The sequence below is a fragment of the Eulemur rufifrons genome, chromosome 19 (genome assembly GCF_041146395.1).
Source record: "Eulemur rufifrons isolate Redbay chromosome 19, OSU_ERuf_1, whole genome shotgun sequence".
NCBI lineage: Eukaryota > Metazoa > Chordata > Mammalia > Primates > Lemuridae > Eulemur > Eulemur rufifrons.
Window position 1 is genome coordinate 52,470,515 of NC_091001.1, and position 15,337 is coordinate 52,485,851.

The following is a 15,337-nucleotide window of genomic DNA, read 5'->3' on the forward strand; positions in this document are numbered from 1 at the left end:
TTCTCTCAGAGAGTCATAGGCAAAACAGCAAGACAGGAGAACAGTTATTTTTAGCAATCTTCGTGGTACTGCTTTCTCCTGAGGCAAAACTTAAATCAGATAAGGGTCTCCGAGGACCTGAAAGGAAGGAAACCACCCACTTACTGTATTCAACTCAATCCTCCCCACACAAACTCGGTTTTAGAAACAGAACCAGAAAACATGTTAGGGAATATTTAAGGATGACACACTGCAGTAAACGCTAGGAACCACATTTCAACAACTGTTAGAGGCTATTACCACTCTCGTTGCATGCAAGAAAATTAGCTGTAATTGGGTAAGCGACACAAGTGTAGCACAGGAATGGGAATTGAGCAGACAGTTAATTAATGGTGTTGGGAGAAGGGAAATGGGATTAATGAATGGTTGATATAAATTCCATTTTGCTACTGGGTTAATCACTGGTCTCATGAAAATTTATTTCCTGGCTAAGATTTATGACAGGGTTTTGAAATATTTTATTCTATTCTGAATAATTTCTAACTTTCATTATAATTTCCAGAATCATCCTAGCCGCATAATTTATTGGTGTGTATAGCTACTACCCATATGCACACGCCCTCATAGGACTGTGGCAGGACTCAAATCTAAGTACAGAAACCCTCACACAAATGGGGGAGGATAACTTTGATTTGATATATTGTTTATGTAATTTGGGTCTCACCAATGATTCAATAACGGGTGATGAATTCTGTGTCTAAAGAGCAAAGCCCAATCTCAAGTGCTGTTTCAGCCACTGGAGAATTTACTGAGCCCAGCCGTATTTGCGAGCGCTAGTAAAAGCATGTGGCATGCTTGAGATTCCTGAGACCCTTTGACTATTCCATTTAATTCTTATGCTTAGCACTATCATGAAACTACTCTTAGTTATTTAGTTATTTTTGCTTTGCTTATCTTATGATATTTCAACTGTGTTAAATCGAAGTAACTCTAGAGTCAAGAAATAGCATCAATTTTTTTTTTCTTTTTAATGTTTTTTAAAAGCATTTACCAAGAAATAAAACATTCATTTGTTTGTTTTTCATCATATCTAAACTCTTTTCTTGTACTGACATTATTTATATCAAAATGTATCTTGCAGTAATTTTAACCAAAATAATTATTTAGCATATATCTTTTTTTAAAAAAAAGTTTCTAAAAAAAACATATCTTGGTGATTTACTTAATATAGATTAGACCAGCTGTGATTTTACTGTGAATTTTTTTTAGGAGACAGGGTCTTCTGATGTTGCCCAGGCTGGAATGCAGTGGTGCAATGGTTATTTGCAGATGAGATCATAGTGCACTGTAGCCCCAAACTCTGGGCTCAAGCAATCCTTCTGTCTCAGCCTCCTGGGCAGGGGACTACCGGCATGCACCAACGCACATGGCGTGTGATGTTTATTTTTAATAATAAAATGGAACTAGAACACACTGATAATAAGAAAACACGTTGACAAAATTTATAAAAACTGGTGTTTATGGGTAAGACACACAGAGAAAGATTAAATGTTCAACTCTAACAGATAAAAGTGGAGCTGATATATTTTGGTTGCAAAAAGATTCTTGGCTTTACAGAGAATCTTTTAAAAATCTGAGTTCCCTTTTAAATATTATTAGATTAACTGTTTGCATGCATTAAGAAGTAAAGATATATAATCTCTAGTACTTTCAGCATCTAAAATGACAAATAAGTTTTGCACAGTTCCTTTATTTAAGCCCTGTATGAAGTGAAATAATTGTTATTGGTGTTATTACTGTCCTTTTACAGATGAGGAGACAGATTCAAGGAGTTTGAGTGATTTCCTTAGGTGTATAAGGGTAAATACAAATCAAAAAGAAAAAAAAATTAGTTCTCTCTATTGAAAATAAGAGTCCCTCTCACCCTTTTTCTTAGAGCATTCAAGTCAGAAAACATGTAATTGCAAATTATTTTTCTGTTTCTTTGAAATGTATGTAAATCTTTCTGAAAGCTAAATAAGCCTCTTGGCAGCTTTGCAACCCAGGAGTTTCTTAAGGACCTGGGAGCTCTCTCTTTGAAATGTAATTATCAGCGTCCTTATCAACCAGTTCTGTGGGAGGGTAGGAGCCTAACTTCAGCTGGCTCCCCTCTCCAAGTTGCAAGACTACCTCATGTCATAAAGATATGAGTTTATTTTTCCTTGGGATAAAGCCAATTAGCTAAAACAGATGGTCACCCCAATTACCAAGTGAATTTAGGATGAACTATGTGTGACAAATGGTGCTGTCAAGTCCTTTTACTGGAGGACTTGTTATTGTTTATCTTGAGAACATGTATGGAATGAGTTGCATCTGCTTGGCTTTTTAAAAGGGTACGATTTCTTTTTGTCTTTGCATCTTTCAGTGGATTGTGATGCACATCACATTCTGGTTTAATGCTAATTAAACAGTACTAAACAATAATAAAACAGTATTCTTTCTCTTCTACCTTTATAGAGAAAGTTTTTGGAGTGAGAGGAGATTTTGTTTTCAATTATATTTCCCCGACAGGTGACACATAAAATGAACATCAGAGAGGAGACTCAGGCCAGGCCTCCAGAATCCATCTCTCGTATCCTCCTGTATATCATAGCTACTAATCCTGGCGTTTCCTTCTAGTTGTGCCAGCGTCATGTCATTATTTTAAAAATGTCCCTCTAGGAACTGGTACCTTGTGTCGCCCAAAGGAAAGTCAAACTATTAATGTGTGGTCTTGGAAATAAGAATAAATCATTTCAGAAACTGCATCTGGTTACGAGCATTTGTTTTAACCATACTCCTCAGAAGCACCTTCACTTTATGAAGCAAGAATTACACCATTTGTAGACACACATTCAGAACCCAGTGAGCCCCGATCCCTTGTGCATCCATCCATACTGAGTAAAGACCCAGTATAATGGGGACAGCCCAAACTAGGAACAAGTGGAGTTACGGTTGTTGTTACTATATTTTTAATAGCTTATTTATTACTAGGAAGAAATGCATTTGTATTTCTTCACAGGGACTCTCAGATAATTCTTGTGATTTACTGAGAAGTTCTGGATATTTGTCCCATTTTGGGTAATAAGGACTCATTACCTCTTCAGGTTGATGTTCCATCTGCTAGAAAGTCAATTTGGAGCCCACACAAATTAGTATTACACAGTTCTTAAGGGGAGAACAAAATAAAGGGCTTGGAGGCAATGAAGACCTGCTGGGCACAGAAGCTAAGGGCTTTATTCATATACCTGTGCGCACCATCCGTTCTCAGGTGTAAACAAGCTTTGGCAAATCAGCTACAAAAATCACTATAAGTAGTTCAATAATTAATAACTTAGATACTAATTAATAACCAATAGCAAGTATCAATAGAGCATTAATAAGTCCTAGTAGCATATTTAAGCTAGCGACTCAGAAAGACAGACTTCAGGTTATGCATAGATCCCCACGAGAAATCCCATCAGAAAGGAAGTAAGTGAGGATGTCATTATTGTGGATGCACTTTTAACTTTGTTTTTTAAAGTAAAGCATTTGCAAGCCTCATCCCTCTAATTCACTTGTTCTCCTGCTCTTCAGAAGTAGTTTTTAAGCAGGGCCACGTATGCAAGTGTACCCCTAAGCATACACAGAGGCTGATCATAGAGTATACTGTCAGGATAGTTTTAAGGGAACAATCGCCAGATCCTCAAACTCCCCGTAAGAATTGTTACCTAAAATTAGTCTGAGATACTCCTGTGGTTGAAGTTCTCCTTTTTCACTTTCACTTTCACTTTTACCAGCCTCCTATTTTACTAAAGAAGGCACAATTCTCACCTATCCTGCATCTTACTAAAGTAGATTGTTCTGAGGTGTAAGAAACTCTGGGGTGCTGTCAAAAGGGACAATTAGACAATTATTTTAATCAAAGTGCCATAATTGCCACCTCCATCTCTCTATAACATATATTTTCAAGAAATATGATTTGTTTCATAATTATTCATCAAAAGCTTTATTATTTGTTGTTTTGATCAGATGTGTATTACTTATTGTAATAATAGTCCAATCCAAAATGAGCTTTTTAGCATGTATAACCCTCAGGTTCACCAGAAAATAAAATTCAGTATCATTTTAAATATTTTATCTCACTACCTTCTCCAATAGCTTCAAAAACATCAAATACATAGGAATAAATTTAATGAAAAACAATTAAGACCATTACATTAAAAACTATAAAAAGAGAAATTAAAGATGTAAGTAAATGGAGAAATATATAATGGTCATAGATAAAAAGATTCAATCTCATTGTCAGTTCTCCCCAAATTGATTTATAGATTGAATGAAATCCCAATCTAAATCACAGTGGCTTGTGTGTGTATTTGTGTGTGTGTGGTAGAAACTGACAATCTGATTCTATATTTATATGGAAATACAAGGATATAGAAGAGCCAAGATAATCTTGAAGAATAATAAAGTGGGAAGATGAACTCTACCAGATTTCACAACCCATTATAAAGATATAGTAATTAAGATAGTATATTATTGGCATAAATATAGACAAAAATGTCAATAAACAAAGTAGAGTCCAAAACTCGACTTATACACATAGGGTCATTTTAATTTTAAAAATGACATCAATGTAATTCAATACAGAAATTTTTTTTAAATAAGTGATCTTAGAGTAACTGAAGGGTAAACAAATAGTCAATAAAAAATTTTAAATCTAAAAATATATTGTTTTAGTATCATGTTCTGTGATAAGATAGAATGGAAATCCCAATCCAAAGAGGAAAAAGAATGAAGCAACATTTGAAAATGTTATAAAAGAATCAATTCATTTATTTTAATGATGATGGTGATATTTCTATTCCATCAGATATATTTCAAAAGAATGATGTAAGAGTTTTATTTTATAATGTCAACATATGCACAATACTAGTAAGTGTATCCTTTGCAACTGATTAAACTTAGGATGAAACATTTTCAATATCTACTTAAAGATGTGCAAGGAAACACATACTTTTTCCAAAATTTTTTAAGGGATGCACAAGCTAAACAAAAAAGTAGAGTATTACTGATATGGTCCTCATTCACACATCCATTTAACAAAAATATTTTGGCTATCTATTACATATCAGACATTCTGCAAGGCTAATATACTAGCAAGCAGTAGTTAATGGCTACTGAAGGCTTACTATGTACCAGGCACTGTCCTAGGGACTTTGTAAGCATTAACTGAATATTTTCTCTCATTAACCCTATGAATAGGTACTCATAGTATCCTTACTTTGTGGATGATCAAACTAAGGCACAGGAAGGTTATGAATGTTGCCTCAGTTCCCAAAGCTAAGGAATGAACAAGAAGGACACAGTTTGTGCTCCCACAGAGCCTACCTTCATGAAAACCAGGGATTAGGATTATTTATCTTCGGGTGTCAAGTGCAAAGATAAACTTCACTCTGCCCTCCCATGTCTTAAGAGTTAACTGTGTTAACTTTTCAATGGGAAAATCAGCTTTAGAGATGGTATCTCTTGGCACAGTCCTGCGTCAGGCAGTAGCTGCTGATAGTCTGTGAAGTAAGTGTTTGATGGCATCACCCGTATGAACTGAATAGGTTATGAAGAATTTGTTCAAGACTTGTAACTAGGAATCCTTGGCCCTTTTATTGTTAGTGATTGAGTGCCAAATAGGTGGATTGGACCAGCAGATCATACTGGCTCTTCTGTCTTCAGTACGCAGGCATCAAAAAGTAAGAAGACGCCAAGATCCTCTTTTGTCTTATGTTCTGCCACCACATCTCTGGTTACACTTGGAATCAGGGAGGAAGGAAGAAGCATTGGCTCCATTCATCTGTCAATTGGGTCCTGTTTACAGAAGCATCTGCTTTGTGCCCACCTCTATAATAGGCACAGTACAAGGATAAGGATTTAAGACTTCCTGCCCTTCTGAGGATGCACAAAGAGAGGGGTCACTATGAAGATAAGTACCAAACACAGATCATAAGATTGTTGAAATATATCTACAGATCATCATGCAACCTTATTCTACCCTTTTCTTCCCCTTTTTCAATATTTCTTTCCTTTCTTGCCAAAAATGAACTATTTAAAATGCCTCTTGGCAAGGCAACTTAAAGATGAAACTTCAGGGATCTGTGGTTAACTAACCTTTTACTTTGTTAGATTCTGAGCACTCCCCAAGGGGTGCGTGCGCATGTCTTCTGGCTTGTGCTTGGTTATGGGTGGTCAGCCTGCCCGAAGTTAACACTCCTAGCTAACTTTCATCACTCCCACCTTCCAGTGATCTCAATTCAGCCCATAAATATCAAATACCTCATGTGACTTCTTGCTACGTGTCAAGCTATTTGAAGATATCCAAAGCACTTGTTTGGTTTATTTAATCTTGATACCAAAAAAGTATTTCGATGCAACTATACAGAAGTACCTGGCATCTGAGTGTTCTTAATCTAGTTAGGGAGACAGTAAAAATGTCCAGAAAGAGATTTCCTAATACGGATGACAGATAAGTGTTGAATGAAGGGTGCGGACAGAAACGCTTGGAGATTCCCTGGATGATGAGATCAGTGATGGGTGCAGTGATCCAAGCAGGCTTCATTGAAGATGTGGAATGTAGCCAGGCACATTTCAATTAATGTTTCCATTTCCCTCTCTATCCTTATTCTTTTCCCCCATGACAGACTTCCTTCTGTTCCCTCCCCTTCTCTAGAATCTCAAACCTGGTGTCTTCTCTCTATGCAGTTCACCCCTGCCTCTCCATCACCAGGACAGTGCCTGGCCCATCACGATTGCAAAACAAACATTCATTGCATGTGAATAGCTCTGGATGTTTGAGATGGAAGAAATCTTGAGGACCACTCATTTTATAACTGAGGTCCAGAGGGGCTAAGAGATTGTCCCAGAACCACACCACCTACAGGATTAACAGTTGGAAACAGCAGGCTGGAATCCCTGGTGACTCCAGGTAGAGTGATGTTTTCACCATCCTCCTGTTTATGTTCAAACCAAATACAGATTCCATTTTCTGTCCAGGAGTCACCTTTGTACCAACGTGAGACTAAATCCACTCACCTGGTTTTTGGCTTCTACAGTGAGCCAACTCCTTTTATCACTAACCAGTGGCCAAAGCTATTTTAAAGAAGAAAATCAGGCCCAGCAGGCATGTTCCCTATCTTATTGCTCTGCAGGCTGTTCTGCAGAGGGAGAAAAGCAAAATGAAACAAAAGCCAAAAAGGGCCAAACTATTACATAATTGACAGAACAGAGTTGCCAAGGATAAAGAGGGATCCAGCCGAGGACAGTGATTATTTTGAAGACTGAAATGGATGGGCAAAGAAAGGGAATCTTTGTTGAAAAAAAGGTGAACAATGTGACTGTCCTATTTACCCAGCATTAGAGACCATGGAAGGCAAATACTTTTTTGGGGTGTCATTAATTTTAACCTCTGGGCAGTAAAAATTTTTCTACCTAAGTGGAAATGCCAGTTTGATGTTCATTGAAAACAAGGTGTTTTTAATTATGCAAGTTCAAAAAAGAAAGAAAGAAAAATATGTCCAATGTAAAAAAAAAAAAAAAAAAAGGAAAGCTCATCATATATAAAGGAGCATCTTTGCTGATGATAATTTAGGCAGTTGGGTTCCTACAACTCAAGTGACAATAGGTTACTTGCCTGAGGCATGGCGATCACTGGAATATCAGTCAGGACTGTGTTTGGCAGCATGGAGCTGAAACCCAGCAAAAAGCAGCTTAAAAAGTATGAGGCTTATTTTTCTCACATAACAAGAAGTTGTTCAAAAGACTGATCATGGCTAGTGTAGAGGCTCAAGGAAGTCAATATCTCTACCAACCTCAGAATGGAGCTCTCGTCCTCATCATCACAAGGGAATTGCTGAGCCTCTAGACATTCTGTTCTGCCCATATTCCAGGAAATGGCGGGGTGGGGGGGGGAGGGGGGAAGAAGAGCAAAAAGAGCATGCAGACTTTTTATTAGAAAAACAATCTCTCTCCCAGAAGGATTCGGCTTATATCTCATCCTCCAGAACTATGCTATGTGGCTACTCTTAGCAGCAAGGGAGTCTGGAGAGTCAACTTTTCTTTTTGCTTTTTACCTGAGAACACTACCAATCTGAACAGTGTTATTCATAAGGACAAAAGAAAGAATGGAAGTGTAGTAGGCATATACAAGTGTCTGCTACAATTAGGAAGGTTGGTGGATTGCCAAATGACCCTAACTAATACAGAAATAGAATGGCCCCAAACAAATAGAGCATGACCTTTCTCACATGTAAAATGAGCCCTTTCTCTGTCCATATCAGTACCCTGCACATTGGGAGACAGACAAACATCAACCCTACCACTAAGTACCATGCCCTGTGTACTAAGGAAAGCATAAGACCACCATCAACAGGTAAGACTTGCTGAAGATTTAGATAGTCTAGAGTGGCCATCAAATCAATAGCTATCGAGGCACAGGGTAATAGAGAGGTTTAGAGGTGAAACACCTGAACCTCTCTGTCCATTTTCCCATCCACAGCAGCAATCCTTGACTCAGCACCCCTGACAGCTGACCATGTGGCATATAATTGAAGTACTCCAGTTAGTAACAGAGGCTATCTAGACCCTCACTGTCCAGAGCATGGGCCCAGACCGGCGGCATTGGCACCTGACTTTGAGAAACACTGACCTAGACCTTACCACTTCCAGAGAACAGCTCTGTTTATTATTAATAGAAAAGGTCTTATCATGCTGCCTTGGAAGTATATCTCCCTATTATTCTACCCATGACCAAGTTCAAATATTTGAACTACAGAAATGCTAGGCTCCCTAAGCCTTCTCTTCTCAAACTCCCCCCAAACCCTCTATCCCATTTGCTTTCACAATCCTCACCACACTGGTGATTGTGTTTGTGTTTTGTTGTACTTTTGCCCCCTTAAGATTCTGTCCCCAGGATTTCACACAACACTGCAGATGTACTCTGCTTGCAACAGTGAAAGGGGGACCATGTGACTTCTGGTCTTTTCTAGTTATGCTCCCAGTGGGTGAGTGGTTTAATCATAATGGCAATGAACAAAAAGGATTTTCAAATCAAGCACCATAATTATATCCTCCCCACTCCTCTTCGCTGTAAGGTACTCCCATCTTCACCTACCCCTTCCTCCTATATGTACCTCCCTTCTAGAATTCCATCCCCTGATAGCCTCCAGTCAAGGCATTTTTATTTCTGCCTGTTTGTTTCTTTCAGTGCAATGTTTGGGTAGGAATACTCCTAAAGTTAGCTTGTCACACTTAAAGAAATGTGAAGGACTCATTTGTTGAAGGTTAAGAAGAGGAAGTCCTGAAAGAGGCTGGGGTGTGAGTGTGAGTGGTTAACTGCTCCTACCAAACTCGCGGGGGCAGGAACTCCGGTGCTCTCGTTTACCCCCATTTACCCTGGTAACCAGCTCCCTCCTTTCTGAGTATTAAGATATCTCCTGAAACCTGGAGCACAGAGAGACTGTGTCAGTGAACACTGCATGTGAAATGAGATTCTTTCACGTTTAAGCAATTTCCTAAATTAGGCTCTTTTGGCAGCTGTATTAATTCAAGCCACTGAGATATTATTTAGTACCTTGCTGCTCCAGGGCACTAAATAATGTCACATTTGCAAAGCATAATGCCATTAGAGTTTACAAAGCACTTTCACCTAGGTTATCTCATTCCATCTTGGCAACAGCTCAGTGCAGAGGTAGAAATGGTGCATAACCATTGTTTTGTAATTATATGGATGCTCCTGTTATGAGCTCATGCAGTAAATATGTTAGAGTCAGAGTTAGGTCTAGAACATCTGTCTCCTAGCTATTTATTCAGAATTCTTCCCACTGTGGCATGAAAGAATAAAGAGCTTCAATTAAGGGATGTGTGATCTTTGATCATGTTGTAGACATTTGTTAATTTAAATTTATTCAATGCAAGTGGACACACAGCAGCCCAATACATTATAGGCTATGTTAGAAATGAGAAAACAGTCAAGATTCCAACCTGAGGATAAGCCCAGTATTTGACAAAGGAGAGCAATTTCATCACACCTATGCCAAACTACCACATATTGTCATGGTTGAATTTTGTTCCTTATTGCTTAAAAATTAACCACCCCCTACAAATACTTATTTTGCTATTTATCAGGGACTTAAAGATCTAAATGGAGAATGATGAGAAATGGTAATGATTGATCACCAAGATAACTCTTGCCATGATAAAGATGCTCTAGGACTTGTGCATTTTGGTAGAACAAGATTAACTAGATTCCTTTAGTAAAGACATACTCACATTTAAACCTCTTGAACACTCATTTAGTAGATTTTTATCTTCTCAAGCACTGCTACATGTACTGTCCTAATAGAAGTAATGAACCTACTTCCCCAAAGGAAACATATTTGTTGGAATCTAAAAAAAAAAAAAAAAAAAGTCACCTCTAGATCTGATATCATTTGTGGGAAATTATAGTGGGAGAACATATATGGTCAGGAAGACATTAAAAATATTCCCATTGCCTGATATGCTATGCAATAACATCAACTGAAGACACATTTGTCTTATAATAATCTCAAACAAACAGCTTAATTAGATGAAGCACATAGTTCTCCTGAGATTCTTTATAGTACTTATTGACTATCATTTCAAGAAATGGCATAATTCCATAATCTATTAAGTAATAAATCATGTCAGCATTCACTGAACATGCAAAGTGATAAACTAAAAGAGGAACAAAGCAATCAATCCTTTGCAATGATTAAAAGAAAAGTATCTATTGAAAGATCCAGGTGAAGAAATACTTACTGCTGACAGAGTGGTCTATTGAAACATTTACCTAAAATCACAATTAGGATTAAATTCAAATTTACAGTGTCCAGGAATTACCAAACATCAGACCCACTGCAGGAATCAATAACTGCTGCCGGTTGACATTCCAGGGACCAAATAGAATTGAGTTTACATGTATTTTTTTTATTTTTTATTTTTTTTTTTTTTGAGACAGAGTCTCACTCTGTTGCCCGGGCTAGAGTGAGTGCCGTGGCGTCAGTCTAGCTCACAGCAACCTCAAACTCCTGGGCTTAAGCGATCCTACTGCCTCAGCCTCCCGAGTAGCTGGGACTACAGGCATGCGCCACCATGCCCGGCTAATTTTTTGTATATATATATTTTAGTTGTCCATATAATTTCTTTCTATTTTTAGTAGAGACGGGGTCTCACTCTTGCTCAGGCTGGTCTCGAACTCCTGACCTCGAGCGATCCACCCGCCTCGGCCTCCCAGAGTGCTAGGATTACAGGCGTGAGCCACCACGCCCGGCCTACATGTAGATATGAATCCTGACCAGTGGGAAATCAATGGGGTGCATACAGATCAAAGGGTACAGCAGAAAGACATTTTCAATATACATTGCATTTTATTAGCCTTGGGTATATATTAATAAAATGGCTCATTCATAGATCTCAGCTCTCTAGGTAGGTTCAAGACATTGATTCACTGGCACCACTTTATTATTTTTATTGTTTTTATTATTGTTATTATTATTATCAGTGTGCAAATTTTCAGATTAGCTCAGCCTTGACTAATTCATATTAGAGAAAGAACTTTAAAATACTATTACTTTGAGAACTAACTTATTTCTTGAAAGCTAGATCCCTAAATAACAAAATTTTAAAAAACAGAGCCCTTGATCCCAAAATTCTCCCTTTTAACTGGGCACATTTAAGGTGGATCAGGGTTCCTATCTGGGAAGGCAGACATGAAAGAACAAAAATGAAGAGCCCCAATATAGAAGACTTCCCCTGTGTCCCCACAAATATGGTAAAGATCAAGTGTCAGGAGTTGTCAACTTTCCTCAACTATAAGATTGAGAGGCTAAATGTGCTGAAGGTCGATTAAATGATCAATTAAGTAGGTGCCTGGTACCTGATAAGTGCTCATTTAATATTAATATCAAAGTGAGGAAGAAGGAGAATCATAGAGAAAAGATAAAATTAGCCGAAACTGGTAGACTAAAGTGCTGAGTTTGGCCAGAGATTCATGTCTGTTTTAAAGAAGAAAAATGAAAGCAAACTCTTACACCAAGATTTTAGTTATTTTCAAAGTAATGCAGCAACTCTCAAATGTGAAATTAACGCCCCTCTGCTTACCCCCCATGCATGTTAAAGCAAATTAAATTTCATGCCAAATCACCCAGGCAGTTAGCGAGCAGCACAATTTCAATCTGTAGGATTTAAACTGATTGCTCTAAAAATATAATTCACCAATCGGGCAGCACTGAAGTCAAACATGGTCTTCTTTAATCATTTCTCCTGACAAGTTATTTTCCCAGGAATGTGGCCACTGTGAATTGAAGGTTGACTCATCTCATGGAAGTGAGAGGTTTATTCTCATCTACTACCTAGACACGGCAGGGAATAATAAAATGACCTGGTGAAGGCAGGGAGTCCTTCCCCCAGATATAAGTAAGCATCGTATTTAGGCTCCATTGACTTCACAACAAAATGCTTCCTAGTTCAAAAAGTCACTTTCACCTATGTGGACAGAGAGGTCACATTAGGTTCCCTATTTTCATCACATTTAACCACATTTGCAACTGGATTGTGTGTGTGTGTGTGCGTGTGTGTGTGTGTGTTTCATTTTAATCTGAATCCCACTTGCTAGGGTAGAAATCAATTTCCTTTTATTTATTTATTTTTCTGTTCTCAATGGTTGTAGGAGTGTTCTAACAAAATACATATAAGTAACTGATGAAGCTTATCACAAAAAAGAATAATAATCAAATTCATTTGCTTTCTTCAGTTTAGGTTTTAGGTCAACTGAAGTGTTAGTTTAAACCCATGGTCTGCCTTATTTGGAGTTGTTTTTAGCAGCATTGCTACATGAGGGTTTTGACCAAACTTAAGTCCCTTGTTTTGAAAAGCACAAGTGTTACATTCAAACATCTAGAAGACCTTTGTCTTCTAGACCTTGAGGCAGATGTTAGGATTAACAAAGAGTCTCAGATTTCTAGATCCAGATGTAGTCAATGATTGAACTGTGGTTGCTGGAGCACTGTGGGGGAGCAGGCAGTTATGTTTCAGATATAATCAAGACAACGTCAGGGTTCAACTTGGCTCCAAGTGCATCACCACATTCACTTTTAATTTTCATTAAAATCCTAAGGTGGAAACCTATTCTTCACATTATAAATTATTGTGGACTTTTAGGCTTGCTTGGAGGGGGTTCAGTGAAGGAATGGGAAGATAAGCATTTACACAATCAAGACAAATTCCTTTGCTTCTAACTAGAATGATGAAGGTTCTGTGTCTCACTTATCATAGGGACTGCCTGGCACTTAATCTTCAATACTGACATGTTTGTGTACCTGTATGACTATTTTACAGTAACCATAAGAAATCTGCATGAACAATTAGGTAGCATCTATCTAAATTATGGTACAGTTTTAAAGAACCTATTTTAGCTTTAACATAATGAATAAGCATGCTACAATATAATAAACCTTACCATTTCATTTGGAAATCTATGTGAATATCTTCAGCTACCAAATGGCTCAGTTGGCATGGCAGGCACTTGGTGGGCAGGGCCAAGGATTCCATACATTTTGGAAAAACCCTGTAGTGCCTCATACTAAAAACTTACCCATTCAGAATGTCAAAAGCACACTCCTACTCCTAAAGCATTGCTAGTATAAGGAGTACCCTCCTCTTACTCTGCAGTTATATTTATATCTAAATGATGCTTCTATGGAACTAAAGATCCATCACATTCCATTGTATTAATATTTGAAATACCCTCCTAGAATCCGTTGTTGTTAAGTATTTTAGAAAATATTTTATAAATATAGACTACATAAAAATCAACTTTAATTTAGCCCCAGGACTAGTCATCACAATTTCAAATAAGTAGAATTGAAAGAAAACTTTTTTTTTTTTTTTTGTTTGAGACAGGGTCTCACTCTGCGGTGGCATCATCATAGCTCACTTCAGCATCCAACTCCTGGGCTCAAGTGATACTCCTGCCTCAGCTTCCTGAGGAGCTGGGACTATGGGTGCATGCCACCATGCCCAACTAATTTTTTATTATTTTTGTAGAGATGGGGTCTCGCTATTGCCAAGCTGGTCTCAAACTCCTGGGCTCAAGCGATCCTCCCACCTCAGCCTCCCACAGTGCTAGGATTAAGGCATGAGCTATTGTGCCTCACCAAGAAAACATCTTAATCAAAAAGGATAATGGAGAAAAATGGCAATTCAAAGGGGACAAATGGGAGCAGAAAAAATGAATAGGAGAGAGAGTAGAATCTAGGGATTAAATCAAGACGACCAGTGAAGATACAGTGGGAGGCAGTGGAAGCCAGAGAAATAAAGGAAAATCAGAGGGAGGCATGGGGAGCAGGAGGAAGTACGGAGGTGGGAAGATCTCTGGTTCTATAGATTTTTGGTAACCATAGTGATTTTAAGGGGAAATGGTGATTTGAACATGGGGCTAGAACTCACTTATCAGAATCTCCCTTTTTTTCCCCCTAGGATTTTAATATAAAGTTTAGAATTCTATATGATGCCAGAAGACACCCATCCCCCAGAAAGAAATGAATCAAGAAAGCTGCCTCTTTGCTAACAATCTCTCCATGTAATGCTATAGAGACATATGATACCATCACTAGCAAAAATGTTTTCAAGCCAGGGTCCTCAGATATACACAAATTCAATCTCAGAAGAGAATTCAAAAGGATAAGAAAAACAACCAGATGAAAGAATCTGCTTTTTTCAACAGAGCAATTCTAGTCTTCATCAGGCAATGAGAACAGGCAGGGACCACAGATGGCATGTTCTGGAAGCTATCATTTAACAAAGTCGCTGCTTTGTTAAGTGCCTTTTACGGTTGGCTATGAAGTGGACACCAAAAATCCCAGCAAGTTAATCCATTTGTCCTTTACATTGTGCCATCTGCTGCTATATATAATCTGAAAGGAACTTTTAGTATTTCTGATAACAGTCCTTTTTCCTTTCTTCTCTTAGAGCTTGTCCTTTCTCTGTCACTTCCCTCCATCCCGCAGGAGCAGCAGCTTTTAGTGAAGCATCTGCCTCTTCAAATTCTTCCAAGCTATTCTACCCAGGACACCTTACATACATCTTAAAACCCTGTGCTCCTCAAACCCCTCAATTCCCCCAAATTCTTTGTTTGTTTGTTATTATTTTGAATTAGAATCTCAGGGTGTACACTGTCTTTACTCAGTGATAGTTGGTGGAATGTCTTACACAAAATTACCAAAAGCTACACATTTCTTTGTGTACAGTTTACAAGGCTACACAAAAATAAATCAGAATTGCTCTTTTAAAGTCC

General features: G+C 38.0%; 1 protein-coding gene across 8 annotated transcripts in view; it reads right to left on the minus strand.

Moving 5' to 3' along the window:
- The window catches only part of CTNNA2 (catenin alpha 2), a 1,068,594-nt gene that overhangs the window by 286,363 nt on the left and 766,894 nt on the right, over positions 1 to 15,337 (minus strand). The gene's annotated exons all lie outside the window — the stretch shown is intronic.